Source organism: Pelobates fuscus, chromosome 1 (genome assembly GCF_036172605.1).
Source record: "Pelobates fuscus isolate aPelFus1 chromosome 1, aPelFus1.pri, whole genome shotgun sequence".
In the NCBI taxonomy this organism is placed as follows: Eukaryota; Metazoa; Chordata; class Amphibia; order Anura; family Pelobatidae; genus Pelobates; species Pelobates fuscus.
Genome location: NC_086317.1, coordinates 372,729,284 through 372,755,127, shown reverse-complemented (window position 1 = coordinate 372,755,127; position 25,844 = coordinate 372,729,284).

Genomic DNA, 25,844 nt, shown 5'->3' with positions numbered 1-25,844 from the left:
CCCTGCCATATATCAAGCAGGGAGTGGGAACGAAACAAAAATATATTATAATAATAAAATAAAAAAATAATAATTCAAAAAAATAACAATCTAACAAAAAAAATAAAAATAATAATAAAATAAATAAATAATATAACAAAAAAAGATTAAAATAATAAATTAACAATAATCAAAATGCCCACCCCCAACACATACACAAACACACACTGCATCACACACACTCACACTGCATTCATACACACACACTGCATTCATACACACACTGCACTCATACACACACTGCACTCATACACACACTGCACTCATACACACACTGCATTCATACACACACTGCACTCATACACACACTGCATTCATACACACACTGCACTCATACTCACACTGAATTCATACACACACTGCACTCATACACACACTGCACTCATACACACACTGCACTCATACACACACTGCATTCATACACACACTGCACTCATACACACACTGCACTCATACACACGCTGCATTCATACACACACTGCACTCATACACACACTGCACTCATACACACACTGCATTCATACACACACTGCTCTCATACACACACACTGCATTCACACACACGCACTGCACTCATACACACACGAACTGCACTCATACACACGCACTGCACTCACACACGCACTGCACTCACACACGCACTGCACTCACACACGCACTGCACTCATACGCACACACACTGCATTCATACACACACTGCACTCATACGCACACACTGCACTCATACGCACACACTGCATTCATTATATACACACACTGTAAATAAATATTCTATTAATATACGGTAATTTTTTTATGATCTAATTTTATTTAGAAATTTACCAGTAGCTGCTGCATTTCCCACTGTAGTCTTATACTCGAGTCAATAAGTTTTCCCAGTTTTTGGGGGTAAAATTAGGGGCCTCGGCTTATATTCGGGTCGGCTTATACTCGAGTATATACGGTATATATATATATATATATATATATTTATATTTATATATAAATATATATAAACAAAGTCCGGAGGGCTGCACTCACCTAAACATGCATATATTACACTGTGCTACTGCGACCAAAATACAAAATACATAAACCAGTGCACTCGCTTATTAACCAAACAGAGATTTCAAATCCTAAATAGTACTATTTAAAAACACCTCACCCAGGTAGAAAACAATGGGGGTTTGGTTACATTATATGATCATACATTGCATAAGCCTGCCAACTGCATCAAAGTACCCCAGTTGGCAGTGTATTGAAAAAAACACTCTTTTCAATGTTAGTGTTTAAAGGCCAGTGACACGATCACCTAAATGGCTTTGCCTAAAGGGAGGCAGACCCACCAAGAAAGGGCACAGGAATGCACACCATGCTGCCTGCCAATCATTTAAGACCAGCCTACTGAGAACACACCCTCAGCCCTGTGTTTATTCAGTGCTCTTTGCAGGGTCTTATTGCTTTGAACACGAGGTTGTATCTAATGATGAGCTTGTGCTATGCTAGTTGGGGACACTTCCTTGGAGCTGTGATACATGAAAAGTGAACATTTACATTTCAAAACGTCTAAAAAAAAATAAATAAAAAAAAATGTTTCTTTGCTCATCACTAAATTAATCCAAGTTGAAATCTTATCATGTTAGAACATTAGAAGACGCTGATGCTGGTGGGGATCCATACATGTCATGAACATGTGTAAAACATAAAATACAGTGTATATGTCAGGAGGTTTAACTAGTATCAGAAAGAAACATACATTTGTTATGAAAAAAGAGGCAATTTCCTGGATTACATACACTACTTTCTTCATTTTTATTGCTACCTCTCAAACAATGGTACCAATTTCACTGCTCTTGTAATGATGCGGATGATATTTTTAGTCATTGCTGTGTAGGCTCAGTGCACACATGTGCCTTTGAGGCACTATGCATGGAACCATACACATGTAAAATTGAAAAACTAAAATTATTCACATGTCTAGAATTAATGAGAGGAATGAATTACACCATTTTTTTTCTTATTTACCAAATAACATATCAGATGTATAGAAAGCATAACAAAATGTTAGAGCAGTATTTAGCCCTTACTTAATTAGATATTACTTTGCATTATGACAATTGGGTCAGTGAGGACCATCAGCCCACGTGACATGTTCTGGTATATACAGGGCTGGTGCAAGGATTTCTGCTGCCCTAGGCATAGATCCATTTCGCCTACCCCTCAAGTCACTCACTCACTGACAGACACACACTGGCAGACACACACGCTCCCTGACACGCGCACAAACACACTCACTGACACACATACTCACTCACTGACACACACACACACAAACAAACACACACACAGAATCTCACTGACAGACATACACTCACTCACTGACAGACACACACACACTCACTGACAGACATACACTCACTCACTGACAGACACACAGAAAGACAGACACTCACTGACACACACACACACTCACTGACATACATACATTCACTCACTAACTGGGAACACACACAAAGGTAGATACTCACTGACACACACACACACACACACACACACACACACACAGGCAGGCAGACACTCACTGACGCACACTCACTGATATTCAAACACTCACTGACAGACAGACACAGACTGACACACACACTCACTGACACACAGACTCAGATATCCAGTGTCACTACCTCCCTGTGGTCCAGTGTGGGGCAGCTCCTCACTCCTCCAGTGCGCTGTTTAGTAGGCCGGGGCCGGAATGACGTCATATTCCCGCTCCCGGCCTCACAGAGGGTGAGCGAGGGAAGAGTGGGAAGCTGCAAGAACAGCCTCCCTCGCTGCCCACAATAGAGCAGCCTGCCTCCTGTCCCCCTCTCCTCTGCTCACCGGCATTTCTTGGCAGAGCAGGCACCTGCCATCAAGGTAAGCAGGTGTCTGCTCTGCCTTACCTAGCAGAGCTTCGGGGGTGGCCTGAGGTGGCCAGATTGACACCTCCTGGTCCCCCTGGGACAGGGATCCTCTGGGCACCCCCACTTTCAGGTGCCTGGAGGATCCCAGACAGGAGGAGCCCACCAGGAAATCTCCCGGTGGGCCCCCACAGTAGGCCGGCGCCCTAGGCGAAGGCCTAGTTCGCCTAATGATGGCGCCGGCCCTGGGTATATACCACTTTTTAAGAGCCGTGCTGTCACTAAATGAGTAAGATATTCTATGTCGGCACGGAGCTTTAAAGGACTTAATATTTATTTCAACACGGGAGAACATCAGTTCTTAAAGGAACATATCTCAATAAAGTGGTTATGGAAGTCTACCTTTGAATGGTTTAACATAGAATTGTCCACAGGCACTAGTCTGCTTTTTCTCCTCTTGTCTAGGCTAATATGGAAGCATTGTTCCCCCCTAATTTTTTCCCCAAGCCCCATACACAATGGAAAGATGGCATAAGGAGGTTTAAAACTTCCATTATAGAAAAATTGTGGTTTTTAACCCACATAGGATTTTTATTTATGACATTTGTTTAAATCTGTTTTATTGTGGTGGGTGGCTAGCCGGTGCAGGCCAACCACCAAATTATTAATCCTCAAGATTTTTTAAACTATTTACTCACTGACGGTTAAAATTAAAACAATGTATTAGGGAATATTCCAATAATGTGGAGCCAGGAAATAAAGGTAGACACATAAGTAAACATTTTCTGGAATATGATAAGGGTGATCTTTACGAATGGTAAAACCAAACTAAAAAGGGGACAAAAATAAGCAGCACCACTGCTGAGAAATGCATGTTCTGTGTGTGCCCCCCTTTCTTTCTTTTCTGTGTAACTTTGCAATCCAGACCAGATTCCTTTTATGTTAAGCACCATGCACCTCCACTCTAGGAACCCATTTAGAGGTGACCAAGGGAAAGCATGCATTTGAGGAGAGACTCTGGAAGCATTTTAAGCATTAATCAATAAATTCACTTCAGTACGAATGCAAAGGGAATTTCATATTTAAGGTCAAACCAGCAAAAGTGGAAAAATTATCCAAGTCAGCAATGCTTCCAGATCGACTACTTTGCCATAAATTTGAAATTTACTTTGTATTCTCACTTTAGTGAATAAGCCTGGTAGTATTACAGTTGCCATGTTTAACTCCTACGTTAAGGGTAGTGCAGGATCCAACCAATATTGGGATATGGTGATGTAACCAAAACCCATATTTGTTTCTCGCATAGGTGATTTTAAGTAGCTTTGTAAAATGTATAACTCTACATATATATTTGTGTGTGTCTGCGATGCTCCCTAATGTGTACTTTGTATATATTTTAATCTTTACTGCAGCACCACTGCTGGTAAATGCATGTTCTGTGTGTGCCCTCCAATTCACTTTTTACCAACAAGAAGGGGAGATCTATTGCATGTTTTGTGCAGGATGGAGATGTTCTGGATCTTCATCTTGAAGATCAGGCCCCCATTTGGGCTAAATGTTGAATGGGGTGTTTATCTTTTGTATAACCCTTTCAGGCATCTTTTCTAAAACATAGCTAGCACAAAAACATAAAACAGCATTTTTGTGTATAGATTGATTTACAGATAAGCTGAAAATAAAAATGATGAAAATGTACAGAATTATTATTTATTTATTCATCCGTTGTAAACATTTTATGGTGTATGAAAAGCTTTCGTCAGTATACACGGTCCTTTATCTTGCAATATTTCACACAGGGTCTGAAATTGTAGTATAAGAACAAAGTTTATAATTTTCTTGCATACAGTAGATGTGACAAAAATGATTTAAAAAAACTGTAACATTACCCTGCTTATAGGTATTTGTAAGGACCCTGATGGCATTACTAGCATTACAGCTTACTACAAATATCAACAGAATGTAATAAGAATGTCTGCATTGAACAAAATGCCTACATACAGTACATAAAGTTAAATAACTTATTCTGGCATTTAAAAAGTGCTATTGCAATATTTATTATCCCCTGGAACGTTAATGTAAAGTCCATTCACTCCTACGCCTCCTTGACTGTAGGGATTATATAACTCATTGAAACTTTCTTTAATGTTTGGAAGGAGAGGGGAGCTGGTATTTTCGGCACACTTGCAGACATTAAATGAGTGGCCAGTGGCTCTTGTCAGATAAATTTGTTTGTCTTCAGGCTAATAGTCCTCCAGGGAGGTAAGCCTAGATCACACATTACTGGTAATCTTGTGATGTTGTGATATTAGGATTTAATTATGTATATAATGTATTTTCTTTTCATTGCCTTTGCATTGCCTTTACAGGGAGTGCAGAATTATTAGGCAAATGAGTATTTTGACCACATCATCCTCTTTATGCATGTTGTCTTACTCCAAGCTGTATAGGCTCGAAAGACTACTACCAATTAATCATATTAGGTGATGTGCGTCTCTGTAATGAGAAGGGGTGTGTTCTAATGACATCAACACCCTATATCAGGTGTGCATAATTATTAGGCAACTTCCTTTCCTTTGGCAAAATGGGTCAAAAGAAGGACTTGACAGGCTCAGAAAAGTCCAAAATAGTGAGATATCTTGCAGAGGGATGCAGCACTCTTAAAATTGCAAAGCTTCTGAAGCGTGATCATCGAACAATCAAGCGTTTCATTCAAAATAGTCAACAGGGTCGCAAGAAGCGTGTGGAGAAACCAAGGCGCAAAATAACTGCCCATGAACTGAGAAAAGTCAAGCGTGCAGCTGCCAAGATGCCACTTGCCACCAGTTTGGCCATATTTCAGAGCTGCAACATCACTGGGGTGCCCAAAAGCACAAGGTGTGCAATACTCAGAGACATGGCCAAGGTAAGAAAGGCTGAAAGACGACCACCACTGAACAAGACACACAAGCTGAAACGTCAAGACTAGGCCAAGAAATATCTCAAGACTGATTTTTCTAAGGTTTTATGGACTGATGAAATGAGAGTGAGTCTTGATGGGCCAGATGGATGGGCCCGTGGCTGGATTGGTAAAGGGCAGAGAGCTCCAGTCCGACTCAGACGCCAGCAAGGTGGAGGTGGAGTACTGGTTTGGGCTGGTATCATCAAAGATGAGCTTGTGGGGCCTTTTCGGGTTGAGGATGGAGTCAAGCTCAACTCCCAGTCCTACTGCCAGTTTCTGGAAGACACCTTCTTCAAGCGGTGGTACAGGAAGAAGTCTGCATCCTTCAAGAAAAACATGATTTTCATGCAGGACAATGCTCACACGTGTCCAAGTACTCCACAGCGTGGCTGGCAAGAAAGGGTATAAAAGAAGAAAATCTAATGACATGGCCTCCTTGTTCACCTGATCTGAACCCCATTGAGAACCTGTGGTCCATCATCAAATGTGAGATTTACAAGGAGGGAAAACAGTACACCTCTCTGAACAGTGTCTGGGAGGCTGTGGTTGCTGCTGCACGCAATGTTGATGGTGAACAGATCAAAACACTGACAGAATCCATGGATGGCAGGCTTTTGAGTGTCCTTGCAAAGAAAGGTGGCTATATTGGTCACTGATTTGTTTTTGTTATGTTTTTGAATGTCAGGAATGTATATTTGTGAATGTTGAGATGTTATATTGGTTTCACTGGTAAAAATAAATAATTGAAATGGGTATATATTTGTTTTTTGTTAAGTTGCCTAATAATTATGCACAGTAATAGTCACCTGCACACACAGATATCCCCCTAAAATAGCTATAACTAAAAACAAACTAAAAACTACTTCCAAAAATATTCAGCTTTGATATTAATGGGTTTTTTGGGTTCATTGAGAACATGGTTGTTGTTCAATAATAAAATTAATCCTCAAAAATACAACTTGCCTAATAATTCTGCACTCCCTGTATGTATTTTGTGTTTACTGTATGTTAGTAAATATAACATTTGGTTGTGGTAGTATCAAAGGGGTTAAATGGCTCTCCTTTATGGGGACACTGAGTCCCTGCCTCTGTCCTCCCATGCAATATTAAACTTTTTAAAATGGTTTATGATTGAACAAGGGTCCCTACGACACACAGCGCTCAGTATTTTTGTACTCTTGGTCTGCAGCAGTGGCATTAGTATTCATCCGCCTAAATACACAGTACAAAACAAAAAACAAAAAGAACCTAGGACTCACGTAAGAAGTTTGTCTTGATGTGGCAGGTGAGCTTACACTTTAATTACCATTGGAGTGGTACTAAAATCCTTCTGGCATTTGGAGCTTTGGAATACTGTGAAGGTAGTTTTTTTTGTTTTGTTTTTGTTTTGAGCGTCCACAGAAGCTATTATCCACTCTTGGTCTGTGCTGCATGGTCTAATTAGAAAGCGTTAGCCTGAACATGAATGTGTGGCAGTGGTTGGCTGAGAGTATCAGCCAACTACTTTCAGACTGTTACAGGGATTTATTGCTGTTATGATTTGGCTGATGAAATGTGTAATCTCTGCCTTAGTCATAGTTTCAGGGGGGGACTCTCGTTCAGTGTTAAACTGTTTTTTTGGTTTACCACTGAATGGAGGGACGGCAACAGTGGACTCCAGGAATGAGAAGTCAAGTCTATGAGATGAAAGGTTGCCTAATGTATCCTTTTAAGAAAAGCTGAGTGACCTTTGTATTAGAATGAACATCAATGTGTGGATAGTTTTCTCTCAAATGATTAAAACCCTTAAAAGAACACTCAGGGGTCAGGAACACAAACATGTATTCCTGACCCTGTGGCTTGCCCTCCCTTAGCCCCTATAAGAGGTAATAAAACTTACCTTATTTCCAATGTGGATCTGCCGGCACCGGCCCCACCCCAATTTGCCTCCTTACTGACTTCATCAGAATAATTTTTTTCAAAAATTATCTGAAAAGTCAGTGTTTACATGAAAAAGCCTGCAGGGGCTGATTATACTCACCAGAACAACTACATTAAGTTGTAGTTATTTTTTAAATGAACAATTAGCCTTTTCTGAATATAGGATACCTATTGGATTAGATAATCTCCAATGGCAAGTAAAGCCCTGCCTTTTTCCATGCTGGCTTGGTAGGTTTTAGGTCAGCCTGGAAAAAAATGTTATGCGAAATGAATTGGCTATTTCCTAAACTGCCTGAAATGCAATTAAACATCTACATGTCAATATTTGTTCTTTGAATTGTTTTAACCGCATATCCGAGAAAATAAATAAATAAAGATTTTACTATAAATACATTGTGTGTTATATTTTTCTTAGAAGACTACAGGTCTAATATAACTATGATAGATCTGAGACTGTTAGAAGACGTGATGAATGTAACACTAACCTTTTTATCATGAGTGTTAAACTCAAGAACTGTAATCCTGCTAGACCAGAGTATTAAGATGTCTTAAGCTAACAGAAAGCAATATGGCAGATATCCTGTAACCCTTGGGCATTTGTGTCTTTTGATTTTTAGAGATTCACACCTGGGAGTTTCATGTTTTATTTACTGAGGAGAAGTAAATCTTAGACCAACAATGCAATTACCAACTTATTTTGAAGTATACGTGTTTATTTTTAGGTGCATGTTTAACCTTTTAAAATACTGCTTTGCACACATTGCATCCATATATCTTATTTTACATGGTAATTCAGTAACGCAATTTGTTATATTGCATATAATGAGCACTTTTCCTTAAATGTGGAATATAAGTTCCTACATTTACATGTCTTTTCTCCACAGGAATACATACACTTTACATACATTAGCCAGCAGTTTTCTTATTTTCCATGGTGTTGTGGACAGGTAAAGAAAACCATATTACTAGCTCTATAGGCTTATTTGAATAATAATAATAATTGCATTGCTGTGTTTGACGATAATTTATGATAATTTCCATTAAAGGAACATTATAATGTTAGGAATTTCTGAACTGAAATGTTTACAGCTGAAGGGCTAAAATGACAGGGACATTGAACCCAGACCACTTCAATGATATGAAGAGGCCTGGATGCCTATAGTATTCCTTTTACGTTTCTTAGCCTTGAGCTTAAAGCGGCACTGTTTTTTTAATTTTTTTCCCCCTGCTTAATTAGTGTTCAAATTTAAATTTTAATCCCCCCCCCCTCCTTTGATAAAATAACTTATGTTTGCATCTTGGGGCCCTCCAATATGTCATGAACATAAACCTTAGTTATATTACATGTGGTTTGTCTATTTACTTATTTAAAAGGGCAATTTCTAGTAGTACCTTAATGTATATCAAATGTAGTGGTCTATGTCGGATAATTCCCTACTACATCAAAGTAATTACCCACTTTTTGCAGGTCATATTATAGCCTCCAATAGTATATGCGTTATAGTTATCTAATAACAACAGTTCTTCCATATGAAATAATTATACCCTACTACCTGAAAATGACAGACATAAAAAATACTGTATCTTATCGTTGTAATTCAGGTAGCTGGAGTAGCATGCTGGTGTTTCTTTGAATGTGTTTCTTCTCGTAGTCCTGGGAGCTATCTTCTGTTTCGTGGTGGGTTGCCAACAGAGTCGTTGGGGTAGTGCTTGCGTTTGTATCCTCAGTGATGAATCATACCAGTCCGAAATGTCAACATTAGGAAGTCCCAGAGCTTTAGGAAATGCCGGCACTTCGTCTGCTGATGATATGGATAGTATCTGTCCCTTCTGTTGTACTGACAGTGAAAACGGATATCACCATCTGTGTCTGATGTCTCGATCGGTAAGTAAGCTGGTAATAGGCCTCAAAGCCCTCCTTCCCTGGAGCGTCGTCCACGAGAGATCTTGGTATATGGAAATTTGCCTGTTGTCTTCCTGTAGGCAAGGAGCAGTTCTTGATTTCCTCAAGATTTCTTCTTTGAGTGTGCACCCTGCATACAATGTCCCTTGGGTAATTGGCTGGCTGCCCTTTCGGCTTGTAATAAGGTGTTCACGTCCTCACCTGTTTAAGAGGACTCCGGAAGACCCCTCACCCTTAGATTATTTTGGCGTCCCCTATTATCTATGTCATCTAGACTTCTCATCATGTGAGTCAGCCGTGCAGTAGTTGCTGTTTGTAGGGATTACAGTGTGTGGATTTATTTTTTTAATTCTTTATTTTTGTTGTGCATATTATAGGTAACATCCAACATGTTGTTCCGCTGAGCCCCAACAGCTACAGCGGGGTTGGTCAACATAAAGCATTTATATGGAGAAAACAGACATAACGATAATTGTTTTGCACTTTTTTTTTTTAATTCTTTATTTTTGTAGTGCATAAGTATGACAAACAAGCTTGTGACGCCACAATAGCAGACACAGGCATTTCAAAAGGCATAATACTATGGCATGAGGTTTAACTGCACATTTTAAGTAATAAACAGGATACTATAAGCAATGTCATACAGGGAGTGCAGAATTATTAGGCAAGTTGTATTTTTGAGGATTAATTTTATTATTGAACAACAACCATGTTCTCAATGAACCCCAAAAACTCATTAATATCAAAGCTGAATATTTTTGGAAGTAGTTTTTAGTTTGTTTTTAGTTATAGCTATTTTAGGGGGATATCTGTGTGTGCAGGTGACTATTACTGTGCATAATTATTAGGCAACTTAACAAAAAACAAATATATACCCATTTCAATTATTTATTTTTACCAGTGAAACCAATATAACATCTCAACATTCACAAATATACATTTCTGACATTCAAAAACAAAACAAAAACAAATCAGTGACCAATATAGCCACCTTTCTTTGCAAGGACACTCAAAAGCCTGCCATCCATGGATTCTGTCAGTGTTTTGATCTGTTCACCATCAACATTGCGTGCAGAAGCAACCACAGCCTCCCAGACACTGTTCAGAGAGGTGTACTGTTTTCCCTCCTTGTAAATCTCACATTTGATGATGGACCACAGGTTCTCAATGGGGTTCAGATCAGGTGAACAAGGAGGCCATGTCATTAGATTTTCTTCTTTTATACCCTTTCTTGCCAGCCACGCTGTGGAGTACTTGGACGCATATGATGGAGCATTGTCCTGCATGAAAATCATGTTTTTCTTGAAGGATGCAGACTTCTTCCTGTACCACTGCCTGAAGAAGGTGTCTTCCAGAAACTGGCAGTAGGACTGGGAGTTGAGCTTGACTCCATCCTCAACCCGAAAAGGCCCCACAAGCTCATCTTTGATGATACCAGCCCAAACCAGTACTCCACCTCCACCTTGCTGGCGTCTGAGTCGGACTGGAGCTTTCTGCCCTTTACCAATCCAGCCACGGGCCCATCCATCTGGCCCATCAAGACTCACTCTCATTTCATCAGTCCATAAAACCTTAGAAAAATCAGTCTTGAGATATTTCTTGGCCCAGTCTTGACGTTTCAGCTTGTGTGTCTTGTTCAGTGGTGGTCGTCTTTCAGCCTTTCTTACCTTGGCCATGTCTCTGAGTATTGCACACCTTGTGCTTTTGGGCACTCCAGTGATGTTGCAGCTCTGAAATATGGCCAAACTGGTGGCAAGTGGCATCTTGGCAGCTGCACGCTTGACTTTTCTCAGTTCATGGGCAGTTATTTTGCGCCTTGGTTTTTCCACACGCTTCTTGCGACCCTGTTGACTATTTTGAATGAAACGCTTGATTGTTCGATGATCACGCTTCAGAAGCTTTGCAATTTTAAGAGTGCTGCATCCCTCTGCAAGATATCTCACTATTTTTAACTTTTCTGAGCCTGTCAAGTCCGTCTTTTGACCCATTTTGCCAAAGGAAAGGAAGTTGCCTAATAATTATGCACACCTGATATAGGGTGTTGATGTCATTAGACCACACTCCTTCTCATTACAGAGATGCACATCACCTAATATGCTTAATTGGTAGTAGGCTTTCGAGCCTATACAGCTTGGAGTAAGACAACATGCATAAAGAGGATGATGTGGTCAAAATACTCATTTGCCTAATAATTCTGCACTCCCTGTATATGGTGAGGACAAGAGGAATAATTAAGACATGCTGCTTTAACTGACAGTAATATAATCAAAGAGAAAAAGGTAAGGTAACATGCTCAACTATGGTAATTCTGTAGCTTAGTAGCCGCTGGGTGGACTATCATAGCCATCCTTGACCAAAACATATCTGCAGCAGTAAGAAGAATAGCTTCTAGGTAGGCTGGTGGTCTGGGATATCTGCCTGGCTATTACATGAGAATAGTATTTGAGGGCACTAGCAAAGCATAACAATAAGCATAAAAATCATAATAAAAATTTAACTTGTAGGCAGTAGCCACGGGTTGTGCATTCGGGCAGTGTGTCATGGCAATGGTGAGTAGTGAGAGTCCCCGTGGCTGTGCACGTCTATCAGCCGATGCCCACCCTGGAGGTCTGATATGGCAGCCTGATTTGGAGGGGTAACTTCAGTAAATTGCTGTCGTGCATCGGTAGGCACTTACAAGCATTTGCCAGTCCTTTGCAATAGGTGTTAGGCCGGAGCGGTTCTCCGCGGTTTTCTCTGCGTGTCCCAGTCTTCCATTCCTCGTCATGTCGCCGGCTTCGTGTCACCTTCAAGGCCCTGTCATGGATCCCGTTGTGCAAGATCCGCCTGTGAATTTGCTGTCGGGAGTGGGCTGCTCCTGAGGTGAGGTGTATGCGCTGCAGGTTCACCTTGCCTTGCCAAGTTGGCTGGTGCCGGATGATTGTTGCGGCGGAGCACCGCCGTTGGCGTTGTCCTTCGCGTGGGTTTGCCGGCCCTTCGCCTAGTTGTTTTTTGGCGCCATATGTGGACTCTGTATGCCCGGGGAGGTGTACACCCGTGTTGATGAGTCGTCGGCATCGCTGTGGGTAATTGCGTGACTGGTTTGCTTGTTTTAGCCGTTTGTACCCTGGATTCTAGTGTTCGCCAGAACTTGTCGAGTAGGTTGTCGAGTTTAGCCAAGAGGTCAGGCCCCTCCGTGGTCTGGGCGCACGAGGTGTCAGCCATTTTGCCTGGCTCTGCTTCTTCCCGCTGCCCGCCGGGTTCCACTTTTGGGGCTTTTGCAGGGGGGTTGCCTCTCGGGACTTGACCGGGATAACCCCCGTTGGTCTTGGGGGGGGAGCAGGGCTTCTGTGGGTTTGTGCCCTCAGCATGTGGGCGAGGAGAGTGGCCACCTCTCCCCAGTTCCCTCGTTTGTAGGCCGCGTCAGACCCCTGTAGGTTCCTGATCTCCAAAACGCTCGTGGGGTATATCAAGCTTGTCACCGGGTCACCCCTAATGTAGGTAGTGCTCTCCAGTTTGTTTTATGTCTCAGATTCCACGAGTATTTATGAATAATCGGCAATTTTGAGCGGGAGCCCAGCTTCCATGTGACTGCTTAGTTTGCTGGCTTGGCCCTGCCCCCCTGTTTTGCACTTTTTTAAAAATTGTTTTACATGTGTGTTGTGGTGTGTCTGGGATGGGTAATGAAAATAGTTGCGAGCGTGGGGTTTGCGGTAGTGAGTGGCGTGGTAGTTAATCTGGAGTGGTTCCGGTCAGACAGTTCTGTATGGAGCTATCTTGTTACAGCGTAAGTTATGGTTGTTGAGGGTGGCTGAACTGGTCCTCCATAGGTGATACCCCTTACCGAGGGGGTGGTGGTGGGGGGGCGAGAGCTGGCCGGTGTGGAGCCGGATACCTGCCTTGTAACGCCCTATCTCCAGGTGTTGGGGTCTATGGGTAGTAGGTCCTCTTGTGTGTGTGTGGTGCGTTGTCATATGAGTAACAGCTGTGATTAAAACAAGTTCTGGTATAACTCTTGGTAAACAGATATGCAGTCTCCTGGGAGACCAGGTCCCTGTGTGCACGGCCTGTGTGCCTGTGTGCACGGCCGGGCTGGCGGTGGGTGCAAACGTGACTGCTCGGGATAAGTTCCATCTGCGGACGTTCGTCCAAATGTCGCCTGCCGTCGCCTGGGATGGTAGGCCCAGTGCCATGAGGAGGGTTGGGGCGTCTGACGGCGACGAGAGTTTATGTACTGTCCCTTCGTGGTTCACCACCAGTAGCCTGGGGGACATCCAGTGGTATTTGATGCCGGCTGTTCTCAATTGGCTTGTGAGAGGTTGAAGGGATCTCCGCCACTGCAGGGTAGATCCAGTGTGTGAATTTTTGACTGCGTAACTTCCCTGTCTTCTTCCAGGTCTGTTACCCTGTGTCCTGTTTGGCGGACACCGTCAAGGTGGATAGCTGATCTTGAAAAGACGACTCCAGCCTTGCCTGCATCGTTGCTATGTCGTCTTTGGAGGGTAAGTTCCCCAGAATGTCTCATACATCAGTCTCTCTGTATAGGGATGACTTTTCCAACACGGTCAGGCTGCCTGTCAGAGAACAACATTAGCAAAGATGGCAGATCTTAACTGTGTTCAGCGTCCGCTGTTAGAATCTTGGCCATTTCTCTGAAAAACCTGTCCAGTTCTCCAGATTTCTTGCCTGCTGTGTTGTCTAGATGGTCTAGGGGTGTCACAGACCTCTTTTTGTTCCCCATTTTCTTTAACATGGAAGATTTTTGGCTTTTTTCGCTATCTGCCAAGCGGGAGCTTCTCTTAGATGCGTCTGCTCACATCAGGCATCCCTTACAATACCCTTTAAAAAAAAAAAAAAAAATGTTTTATTCTTTCAATTTTCCTTTCCTCATGTCCTTTGTATTTTAATGATTACTCTACCCTCATTGCAACTTGCCTTTATTTATATTATTGTCTCTTCTTCCTTTTGCTGGATCTCAATATCTTGGTGCCTTCATTTTTTTCTCTGTCCATGATATCTGCAGATTGCCTTCTGTGGGATTCTTTTGAGTGATTGATGGTAAGCTACTGTAAAGCAACTGAAATGGAACAACTTAAAGTGGCACTGTCACCGTCTGGGGACTTTTCAGGATTCACAAAGGCCTCCGACAGTGACATCGCCTCTGGTGGTCCAGGTAAGGGGGCAGGTAAAGGTGAGATTTATTTACTTCAACTTGTCCTCTGGCTGGTCCTCTTTAACTCCTGACACATCAGCACGCTGTTCCTGCTGAACTTTTGCGCATGAGTGAGAGTACATCATTGAGGCCTATGAAGAATCCCGCAAAAACCATATGGAGGAAATATACAGAGACAAAGTAGGTGCTTATGGCAGAGCTACCATATCCTATAGGGGCCCATTGGGTTGAACTAAGGAATTTGATAATAGGGGCCTGGTCGGAAGCTGCTGCCTAGGCCCCTGTAATAGGAAGTGACCTGAACTAATTTCCTCCCCTGTAATAGTGTGCATCCTGGGAGGAAATCAGTTCAGGTCACTTCCTCCCAATTACACATAGCACCGTGTGGGGAGACAGAAATGAGAAGGAAGCACAGAGAGCAGGAGAACAAGAAGAGACCCAGCTCCAGACAGTCTTACGCTCCTTTAAGCCTGAGCCAGCAGCTGGACCCCAACAAATCCATACCTGCACATAAAAGGTATGTTAACAGGAGGGTGGCTGAAAATATAAAAATTATTGATGTATGTGTGTATATGTCAGTGTGTTTATACGTGTGGGTCTGTTTGTGTATTTGTCAGTGCATGTATTTTGCAATGTGTGTATCTATGTGTGTCAGTGTATTTATGTGTATCTGTGTGTCAGTGTGTGAATTTTTGGTGTGTGTTTGTGTGTATGTGTTAGTGTGTGTCCATATGTGCCAGTGTGTTTATATGTGTGTATCTTTGTGTGTGTGTCACTTTAGGTGTATCTGTATTAATATGTATATGTGCATACATTTTAGCAAATGCCAACACTACATGCAAACACTTCTTGCAATCAAAGGCAAACATTACATACAAACACACCCCTGCAGTCAAATGCCAAAACTATATACAAACACACCCTTTTATTGAAAACCAATACTACACTCAAATGTACACCAAGATTTAAAGGCCAACACTACATACAAACCCACATCTGCATTGAAACACGAAAATGTAAAAAACACACCACTGCATTAAAATGACAAAATTACATACAAACACCCCTTCATTAAAAAACCAACACTACACACAAAAGTACACATGCATTTAAAAGCCAACCTTACATATAAACTCACTTCTGCATTCAGACATTAAATAAAATACAGATATAATACATACAGTACATACAGATATAATTTTGACTCTTTATAAAGTAATAGTAAGACCCCACCTCGAAAATGCAGTGCAATTTTGGGTACCATTTTTAAGGAAAGATAATGCAGAACAAGAAAAAGTACAAAGGTAAGCTACAAAATTAACAAGGGTGATAGAAATTTTTTTTTATGTAGAAAGATTTGTTTCCTTTAGAGAAGAGGCACCTCAGAGGGGATATGATAGCACTATACAAATATATACAGGGTCAGTACAAGCTGCTAGGTTCTAATATGGTCATTAGAAAGAATATACAAAAGACAAAAGGTCAGCCACTAAGACTGCAAGAAATGCTTTTTCACTTAAAGCAGAGTAAAGCATTCTTTATAGTAAGAACTATAAATATGTGGAATTCTCTGCCTAAAGAGGTTGAGTTATCACAGTCTATAGATACATTTAAAAAGGCTTTTTACAAAACCAGAATATTCAAGGATACAATTGATATGTATGTGAAGAGGTTGTTGATCCAAGGAGAAATCTGATTGCCATTATGGAGTCAAGAAGGATTTGTTTCCCTTTTTGTGGCATATTTGTAAATGGATACAATTGTTTTATTTGCCTTCTTGTGGATCAACAGCATAAAAGAATGGGTTTCAAGGTTGAACTTAAAGACTTAAAGTCTTTTTTCAATCTACACTACAATGTAAGTATGTAGCTATATGTAAAAAGATTAGAGAAATGTGTCCCTCCATTTAGTATTGGTGCCTAAGTGTTTGTATATAATATTAGAGTTAGAGTTTAGGGGTGTCTTTGTATATAGAGATTTCGCGAACATAACATTTTACGTTCGCGAATGGCGAACGCGAATTTCCGCAAATGTTCTTCAATAGGCAGGCAAATTTTAAAACCCACAGGGACTCTTTCTGGCCACAACAGTGATGGAAAAGTTGTTTCAAGGGGACTAACACCTGGACTGTGGCATGCCGGAGGGGGATCCATGGCAAAACTCCCATGGAAAATTACATAGTTGATGCAGAGTCTGGTTTTAATCCATAAAGGGCATAAATCACCTAACATTCCTAAATTGTTTCGAATAACGTGCTTTACAACATCCGGTATGATGTTGTATTGATCAGGTAGTGTATGGGTTACGCCCCCTTCACAGTGACAGACCAAACTCCCCGTTTAACGCACCGCAAATAACCGCAAACAGTCCATTTGCACAACCGCAAACTCCCCATTTGCACAAGGTTGGATACCAAGCTAGCCATATCCCGTTCCTTGTCCTCACTTTGAAGGTTTCTTTATCCACCCAGCCACGTACAACACCAAGGGTCCCCAAAAGGTGACAACAAGCCCCCTGGGACGCCTGCTGTGTTTGGTCTTCCACCTCCTCAAAGCCACCTTCCTCCTCTGACTCCTCTTCTTCAGACTCCTCTCTCTGCATTGCCTCTCTCTGCATTATTATAAGGTGTGTTAAGTAGTACTATTCCTATCAGTTTAATCCCTGTTACGTCCCCTATCAGGGGACGTGTATATGGCATCGATTTTAGGAACCGGGAGATGGAAAAAGATGCTTGGTCGGTCCTCCTACTTCAAATTTGGGGCACTGCGTGTGCAATCTAATGTGCCACCAGGAGTGGTGTGTTAAGCAGTACTATTCTTATCAGTTTAATCCCTGTTATGTCCCCCTCATCAGGCCTTTTTTAGTCGAATGTATCGCCCACTGTCAGTCCCTTCGGGATCCATCCCTCATTCATCTTAATAAAGGTGAGGTAATCTAGACTTTTTTGACCTAGGCGACTTCTCTTCTAAGTGACAATACCTCCTCCTGCACTGAAGGTCCTTTCTGACAGGACACTTGAAGCGGGGCAGGCCAGAAGTCCTATCGCAAATTGGGATAGCTCAGGCCACAGGTCAAGCCTGCACACCCAGTAGTCAAGGGGTTCATCGCTCCTCAGAGTGTCGATATCTGCAGTTAAGGCGAGGTAGTCTGCTACCTGTCGGTCGAGTCGTTCTCTGAGGGTGGACCCCGAAGGGCTGTGGCGATGCGTAGGACTTAAAAAGCTCTGCATGTCCTCCATCAACAACACGTCTGTAAAGCGTCCTGTCCTTGCCGGCGTGGTCGGAGGAGGATTACTTTCACCTCTTCCCCTGTTAGATTCCCGTTGTGCTGTGACATCACCCTTATACGCTGTGTAAAGCATACTTTTTAATTTATTTTGGAACTGCTGCATCCTTTCCGACTTGCGGTAATTCGGTAACATTTCAGGCGCTTTCTGCTTATACCGGGGGTCTAGTAGCGTGGACACCCAGTACAGGTCATTCTCCTTCAGCCTTTTTATACGAGGGTCCCTCAACAGGCACGACAGCATGAAAGACCCCATTTGCACAAGGTTGGATGCCGAGCAAATCATGTCCCGTGCCACGTCCTCAGTGATCTCACTGAAGGTATGTTCTTCCCCCCAGCCACGTACAACACCACGGGTACCAGATAGGTGACAACGAGCACCCTGGGATGCCTGTTGTGGTTGGTCTACCTCCTCCTCCTCAAAGCCACATTCCTCCTCTGACTCCTCTTCCTCACAATCCTCTTCCAGCGTTGCCGCAGGTCCAGCAAGCGATGCTGATAAGGTTGTTTCTGGTGGTGATGGTGACCACAACTCTTCCTCTTCACGCTCATCTACGGTCTGATCCAGCACTCTTCGCAGGGCACGCTCCAGGAAGAAAACAAATGGTTTGATGTCGCTGATGGTGCCTTCAGTGCGACTGACTAGGTTTGTCACCTCCTCAAAAGGACGCATGAGCCTACAGGCATTGCGCATGAGCGTCCAGTAACGTGGCAAAAAAATTCCCAGCTCCGCAGAGGCTGTCCTAGCACCCCGGTCATACAAATAGTCGTTAACGGCTTTTTCTTGTTGGAGCAGGCCGTCGAACATTAGGAGTGTTGAATTCCAACGTGTCGGGCTGTCGCAAATCAAGCGCCTCACTGGCATGTTGTTTCGCCGCTGAATATCTGAAAAGTGGGCCATGGCCGTGACTGTGGGCAGATGAGCAGGAACTGCTCAAGGCGAGAGACGGAGTGGCGGATGGTTGAGAGGGGGTAAAGAGGACAGCAGTGGTTGACATGGCTGAAGATGCTGGACCAGGAGGAGGATGGCGGCTTTGAGTTTGTGTGCTGCTTGTACTCATGTGTTGATCCCATAGGCGTTTGTGATGTGCGATCATGCGCCTTCGCAAAGCAGTTGTACCTAGGTGGGTGTTGGACTTCCCACAACTCAGTTTCTTTTGCCACAGGTTGCAAATGGCATCGCTGTTGTCAGAGGCAGACAAACCAAAAAAATGCTACACTGCTGAGCTCTGCAATGACGGCATTCGGGTGGTGGCAACAGCATGCGTTGATTGGCGTGCTGTCTGGCTGACCCCGGGGGCCGATGCATGCTGTCTGACTGTGCCACTAGCTCCCTGCGATGACCTCCCCCTGCTTCCAACTCGTCTTCTCCTTCTCTCTGTCTCCCCATCTGAACTTTCCCTCTGTATGACCGCTGGTCATACAAATCCCAAAATCGGACCCAAAGACAGCAACAACCATGAAAATAATTAACCTCTCAGATTTCAAACTCTCAGTACACCATAAGAGCTTGCTAAACAAGGGACTATCTTTCGTACCAACACCCGTTTGCAATAAATTTAACTGGGCTAAAGATCTCAACCTCTTTGGAAGAAAATTGGCCCTGAATATTATGCATTCCAAGAAAGACCAAGCAACAGCAAATGAACTAGGTTTGTCTCTTCAGGACTATGAAATGTCCAAAACATTGGACAGTCTCTTGCAGGAGAATAATCCCATGAGACCACTAACAGACTTCAAGCCACCAAGTTATTTCACCCCCAGTTTCTTGGACACCCCCCATGTTGATTTATTTCTCCAGATGTCACTCAATGAATTTGAAATCTATAAGGCAAACCACAGGAAAAGTAATCTGAACTTTTCAGAGCGTAGAGCCCTCAAAGATCTACAAAAACAACCCGACCTAATAATAAAACCAGCCGACAAAGGCGGAAATATCGTGCTTCTAAACCGGTCAGAATATGTCCTTATGTGCCTCTCTCATCTTAATGATACTACATACTATAGAACTCTGCCCTCAGATCCCACCAATGTCTACGTTAATGAACTCGAAATTCTTCTTAATGACGCACTTAGCCAGCAAATCATCAGCCAAGATGAATTTAAATTTCTGCACCCAAATAGAACTCCAACCATTGCGACATTTTATTGTCTACCCAAAGTGCATAAGGGTATTCGACCACCCCCTGGGAGACCGATTGTCTCGGGCAATAAATGTCTGACGGAATGTCTGAGTAAATTTATAGAGAAAATTCTACACCCCCTGGTGCTAAAATTGCCCTCCTACCTCCAGGACACGAAATCGACTCTACTCATGTTGCAGGACTTGACCGTCCCTCCATACACACAATTGGCTAGCCTAGATGTGGTCTCTCTCTATACTAACATACCCCACCAGATGGGATTGAGGGACTGCAGGTTCTTTCTGGACAACACCTCATACAATGATGCACAAAAGGATTTCATCTTAACTTCACTCGAGTTTGTCTTGACACACAACTATTTTGTGTTTAACGGTGTCTATTACCTCCAGATCTCCGGCACCGCTATGGGGACAGCGTGTGCGCCCACATACGCCAATTTATTCCTGGGATGGTGGGAGCAGCATGTCGTCATGACCACCAAATTCAGCCAGTTTCATCAATTCATTTTGACCTGGCACCGCTACATAGATGACATGCTGCTCCTATGGACAGGTTCCGTGACCCTGTTTGAAGACTTTGTCAAGTTACTAAATGACAATGATATAAATCTCAGCTTGACACATGTAATCGATGAGCACCAACTAGTGTTCCTGGACCTCAAGATCATTTTGGAACAAGACGGTACTATTCAGACTGAGCTTTATAGAAAAGAAACATCCACAAACAGCTTACTACATTGGACCAGCCACCATCCATATCGACTTAAAGCGTCCATCCCCTATGGGCAGTACCTCAGGGCAAGACGGAACTGCTCAAAAGATGAGACCTTTTACAAGGAATGCCAACTCCTGAAATCCCGGTTTAAGGAACTCCAATACCCAAATCGGGTTCTTAAACGGGCTTTCCAACGTGCAAGTGGCACAGATCGACACACCAGTCTTCACTTCACCAGACCTGTACAAGACTCTAGGACACCCCGTTGCATAGCGACCTTCGACCAAGGGTGGGAATGCATGACTAACATCTTCAAAAGGAACTGGCCCATTCTCCAACATGATCCAGCCCTCCAGAAAATATTACCTAGCCACCCCTCCCTTACGGCACGGAGACCACCTAACCTACAGGATCAACTGGTTCACAGCCATCTGTCCTCCCCCTCAGCACCATCAAATTGGCTCTCTGATCTTAAGGGGACTTACAGATGCGGCCATTGCAAGGCCTGCCAGTTTATCTTACCCACTAAATCAGTGATCTCTACTCAAACACGTATCAGTGTAGTCACCAACGCATTGATAAATTGTGGTACCACCCGACTGATATATCTGATCACGTGTAGTTGTGGGATCCAGTATATAGGCAAGACCTTCCAACAGTTTAGACGGAGGGTCCGACAGCACGTAAATTCTGTCAAAAATACTGTTACTCCAACCACAGTAGCACGACACGTCATTAACTTCCATGATGGCATTAGTGACAACCTAAGATTCCAGGCCATTGAAAAACTAATGCCCAACCCGAGGAAAGGTGACTTCAACAAAATCCTATTACAGAAAGAATCACATTGGATTTTCACTTTCAAAACCTTAGCCCATCATGGCCTAAACGAAGATTTTAACTATACACCCTTTATCCACCAGTAATTAGGGGTGACCAAGCACAACCAATTATCATCACTGACCCTTTTGGTTCCTAATCATAATTGGGGCACCCTCTAAGATAGTGTCCCTAAACTTACTATAATGATGAGTCATTGAACATATAGACCCACATCATTCCTAGAACATAAGGGAAGAACACCACCACTAATCTCTAGAATACTTCTGTATCAAAAAGATCATCTCCAGCAACCATATTGTATCACCTACTATGTGGATACAATATGTCAAAAACAGGATACCACCAAGAGGTAAGGTATCATACAACAACCAATATGGACTCACCACCATTAATATACTTATCACCTTATATGGATTGTACAGCACAACTTGCAAGAATATTTCTCTGAAAGACTTTAAAATTCAGAGGCAAGTTTGTGAACGAATTGCATAAGAATTCCGGCAAGCACATATATTAAAATTAAACTACAGTGATTCCCTTACTTTTCTGACTCTAGCGAGCCACCGTAGTCTCCGATCCCACGACAGCTGAAATTCGACCAATCAGCTGCCAGGGCGGGATTTATAAACTTTACCACTGGAGGGAGACAGTTCCCCCTGACGAGCCGCTAAACACGGCGAAACGCGCGTCGGGTCCACACCGACATTAACTGTAGACCGTTACCTACTTGCCGTCACCTCCCAAGCAATAGACCTTGTTTCTCCTAAACACCTGACGATCGGCTCCCAGTACGTGTTTCACTGACATCTACCCTAGCGGGCTCTATAACCCCGCGGTAGTATAGACAGTCAAACAAACCGAGCGTGTTAGGAGAGGACATGGTATATATTTAACTTGAGGATTTGACACTCCGATATAATTAAATTGGAAAACTAGTTCTATACCGATCTGGGTATTCTAGTTCTATACCGATCTGGGTATTCATTTAAAACTAACCATTTCACAGTGTACATAATTCTTTTTACTTACTAACTATTGTGCCGTCTTTCTGGCACTCTCTTTACTATTACCAGTGCCCACGAAGGCACTATTCCTTTTCTGTGCTTCTCTAAGTATTGACTATCTGGTATTTGAGCCAGACCCGTTATTCTAACCACTGTTAGACTCCTGATAACCCGTGAGCGGAATCAGATGCTACACAGGACTAACAGTGGACTCAATTTGTCTGTTGTACAACTGGGCACATTTGAGCCAGACCCGTTAGTCTAACCACGGTAAGGTTCTTGATAACCCGTGAGCGGAATCAGACGCTACACAGGACTAACGCTGTACTCAATGTGTCTGTTGTACAACTGGGCACTGGTTTTTACAGTGTACTATCGGATACATGAAATTGAACACTAAGGACCTACCACATTATCCGAGCTGGGTGTAAAATTGGGCCAAACTATATATGCATTTAACACCCTGTAGGTTACAGCTATAACCAAATACGTAATCGCTCTGTGTTTCTGCAATACATGCGCCTGACCCTCAGACTAACTATCTCTTTGAGAAACGTCCACATCACGTATTGACTTCATTCCCTATGTCGGTTGTCAAAACAGTATTAGGCTTAGGATCCAAGTGACAGACTTGACACACTTTATCCCAGTCTGTCGGATACCAGGCCATACCTTTACTTGTTTACACACCCACACCAGATACTATTGTATCAATGAAGTTAACTCACAGGATTTAAAGCACTGACTTCATTTTTTCGATGTCGGTTGTTAAGACAGTACTAGACTTAGGATCCAATTGACAGATTTGGCATACTCTACTCCAGTCTGTCGGATACCAGGTCATATCTCTACTAGTCTACACACCCACATCAGATACTATCGTATTAATGAAGTAACAGGTTTTAAAGCTAACTCTTGAGCGACCCCTACCGGTCTACTATTATAGGACGTCATCAGTACACTTGGATAAAACCATGAACCGAGAATTCATATTACGCATTTACTTCATCCTCTATGCTGGTTGTTAAGACAGCATTAGGCTTAAAACTAAAGTGACAGACTTGCCATAGCCCACTTTAGTCGATTGGACACTAGTTCAAGCCTCAACTTGTATATACACCCAAGTAGATACTATTGTGTTAATGAAGTAATCTCATATTTACTCTCAAGCGACCTCTAGTGGCCACTACCACAATACGCTAATAGTACACTGAAAAATTGAAATGAGTTTTTCTCCTCTAGGCACGGCATACTCTGCTTAACCTAGTCCCGTTTACCCATTTCCCCTCCCCTCCCCCCCTTCCTTTACCCGCCCTTCCCCTCCTATTGCCACTGTTCATCATTTTGGACTGGCCTAAGAACATAGGATAGGGTGGATTTATTTGTTATTTTCGATTTTTGTATTGTCAATTCTGCATTTGTTTGGTACTATGTGATTGTAGTATATATCAACATAGCGCCACCCCCTTACCTACACGCCCCATTCTGTCTTATGCCAGTAAGTCTGGGTGCCAGTAATAAGCTAGCCAGCACCTATTGCTACTCAGAACCGGCGTATACTTACCCTATTAAAGATTGATATATATATATATATTTATATATATATATTATTATATACTCTTTTACCTACCTCTACAGGATACTAAACCTACTAAATATCTCTTTCTTGATACCAACATCCTTATATTAGGTTTTTCCTTAAGGACAGTTTCTCTCTCTCCCTTTTTGTATTCCCTCTGTTCTTCTTCTCTTCTAGCGGGCACCCACGTGACATCCACGGATGCATCGTCATCATCAACTGCTTCACTTGTATCTAACAACTCAGCAAAGGAAGCAGCAGCGGGTACAACATCATCATCATCACACCGTACGTCCATGTGTGTAATGCTGCCTGACTGAGACATATCCCTGTTATCTACATCCTCTGGCAATAATGGTTGTGCATCACTCATTTCTTCCAACTGATGTGTAAATAACTCCTCTGACAGATCAAGTGAAGCGGCTGTGGTGCTAGTGTTGGTGGTGGCGGCAGGCGGGCGAGTGGTAACTTGAGAGGTGCCCGAAGCTTAGTTGGAGGAGGATGGTGCGTCAAGGTTCCGAGCGGAAGCTGTAGAAGATTGGGTGTCCTGTGTTAGCCAGTCAACTATGTCCTCAGAACTTTTCAAGTTCAGGGTTCGTGGCTTCTGAACACTGGGCATTATTCTAGGGCCAAAGGGAATCACAGCACCACGACCACGACGGCCCCTGCGGGGTGGCCTGCCTCTGCCTGTCATTTTTTTTTTCGATTAGTGGTACTATGCGTGCAAGCTACTGTGACAACAGATATGAGTGGCACTGTGCACTGGCAGAAGTTGGCAGAGTAGACGCTGTAGGCCTGACACACAAGCTTGCAGACAACTAACTGCTATTCAATCTATTACAGTCAAAATTTCTAGTTTTTTTTTTAAATGTACACTACTGTTACACCAGATATGAGTTGCACTGGTGTGACACTGTGCCCTGGCAGGCCCTGAAACGCACACGTGTGAAGGAAACTGACTGCTATTATTTCACAGTCAAATTTCTAGGTTTTTTTTTAATGTACACTACTGTTACACCAGATATGAGTTGCACTGGTGTGACACTGTGCCCTGGCAGGCCCTGAAACGCACACGTGTGAAGGAAACTGACTGCTATTATTTCACAGTCAAAATTCTATTTTTTTTAAATGTACACTACTGTTACACCAGATATGAGTTGCAATGGTGTGACACTGTGCCCTGGCAGGCCCTGAAACGCACACGTGTGAAGGAAACTGACTGCTATTATATCACAGTCAAAAAAGTTTTTTTTTTTTATGAGTGGTGGCACTTGGCAAGTGGGAACAGTATACGCTGTGAGCCTTACACACACGCTGGCAGGCAGGCAACTGCAATTAGATTACACAGGAAAAAAAAAAGCAGACTGATGTTCTAGCCCTAAAAAGGGCTTTTTGGGGTGTTGTCCTTACAGCAGAGATCAGATGAGTCCTTCAGGACTGTAGTGGA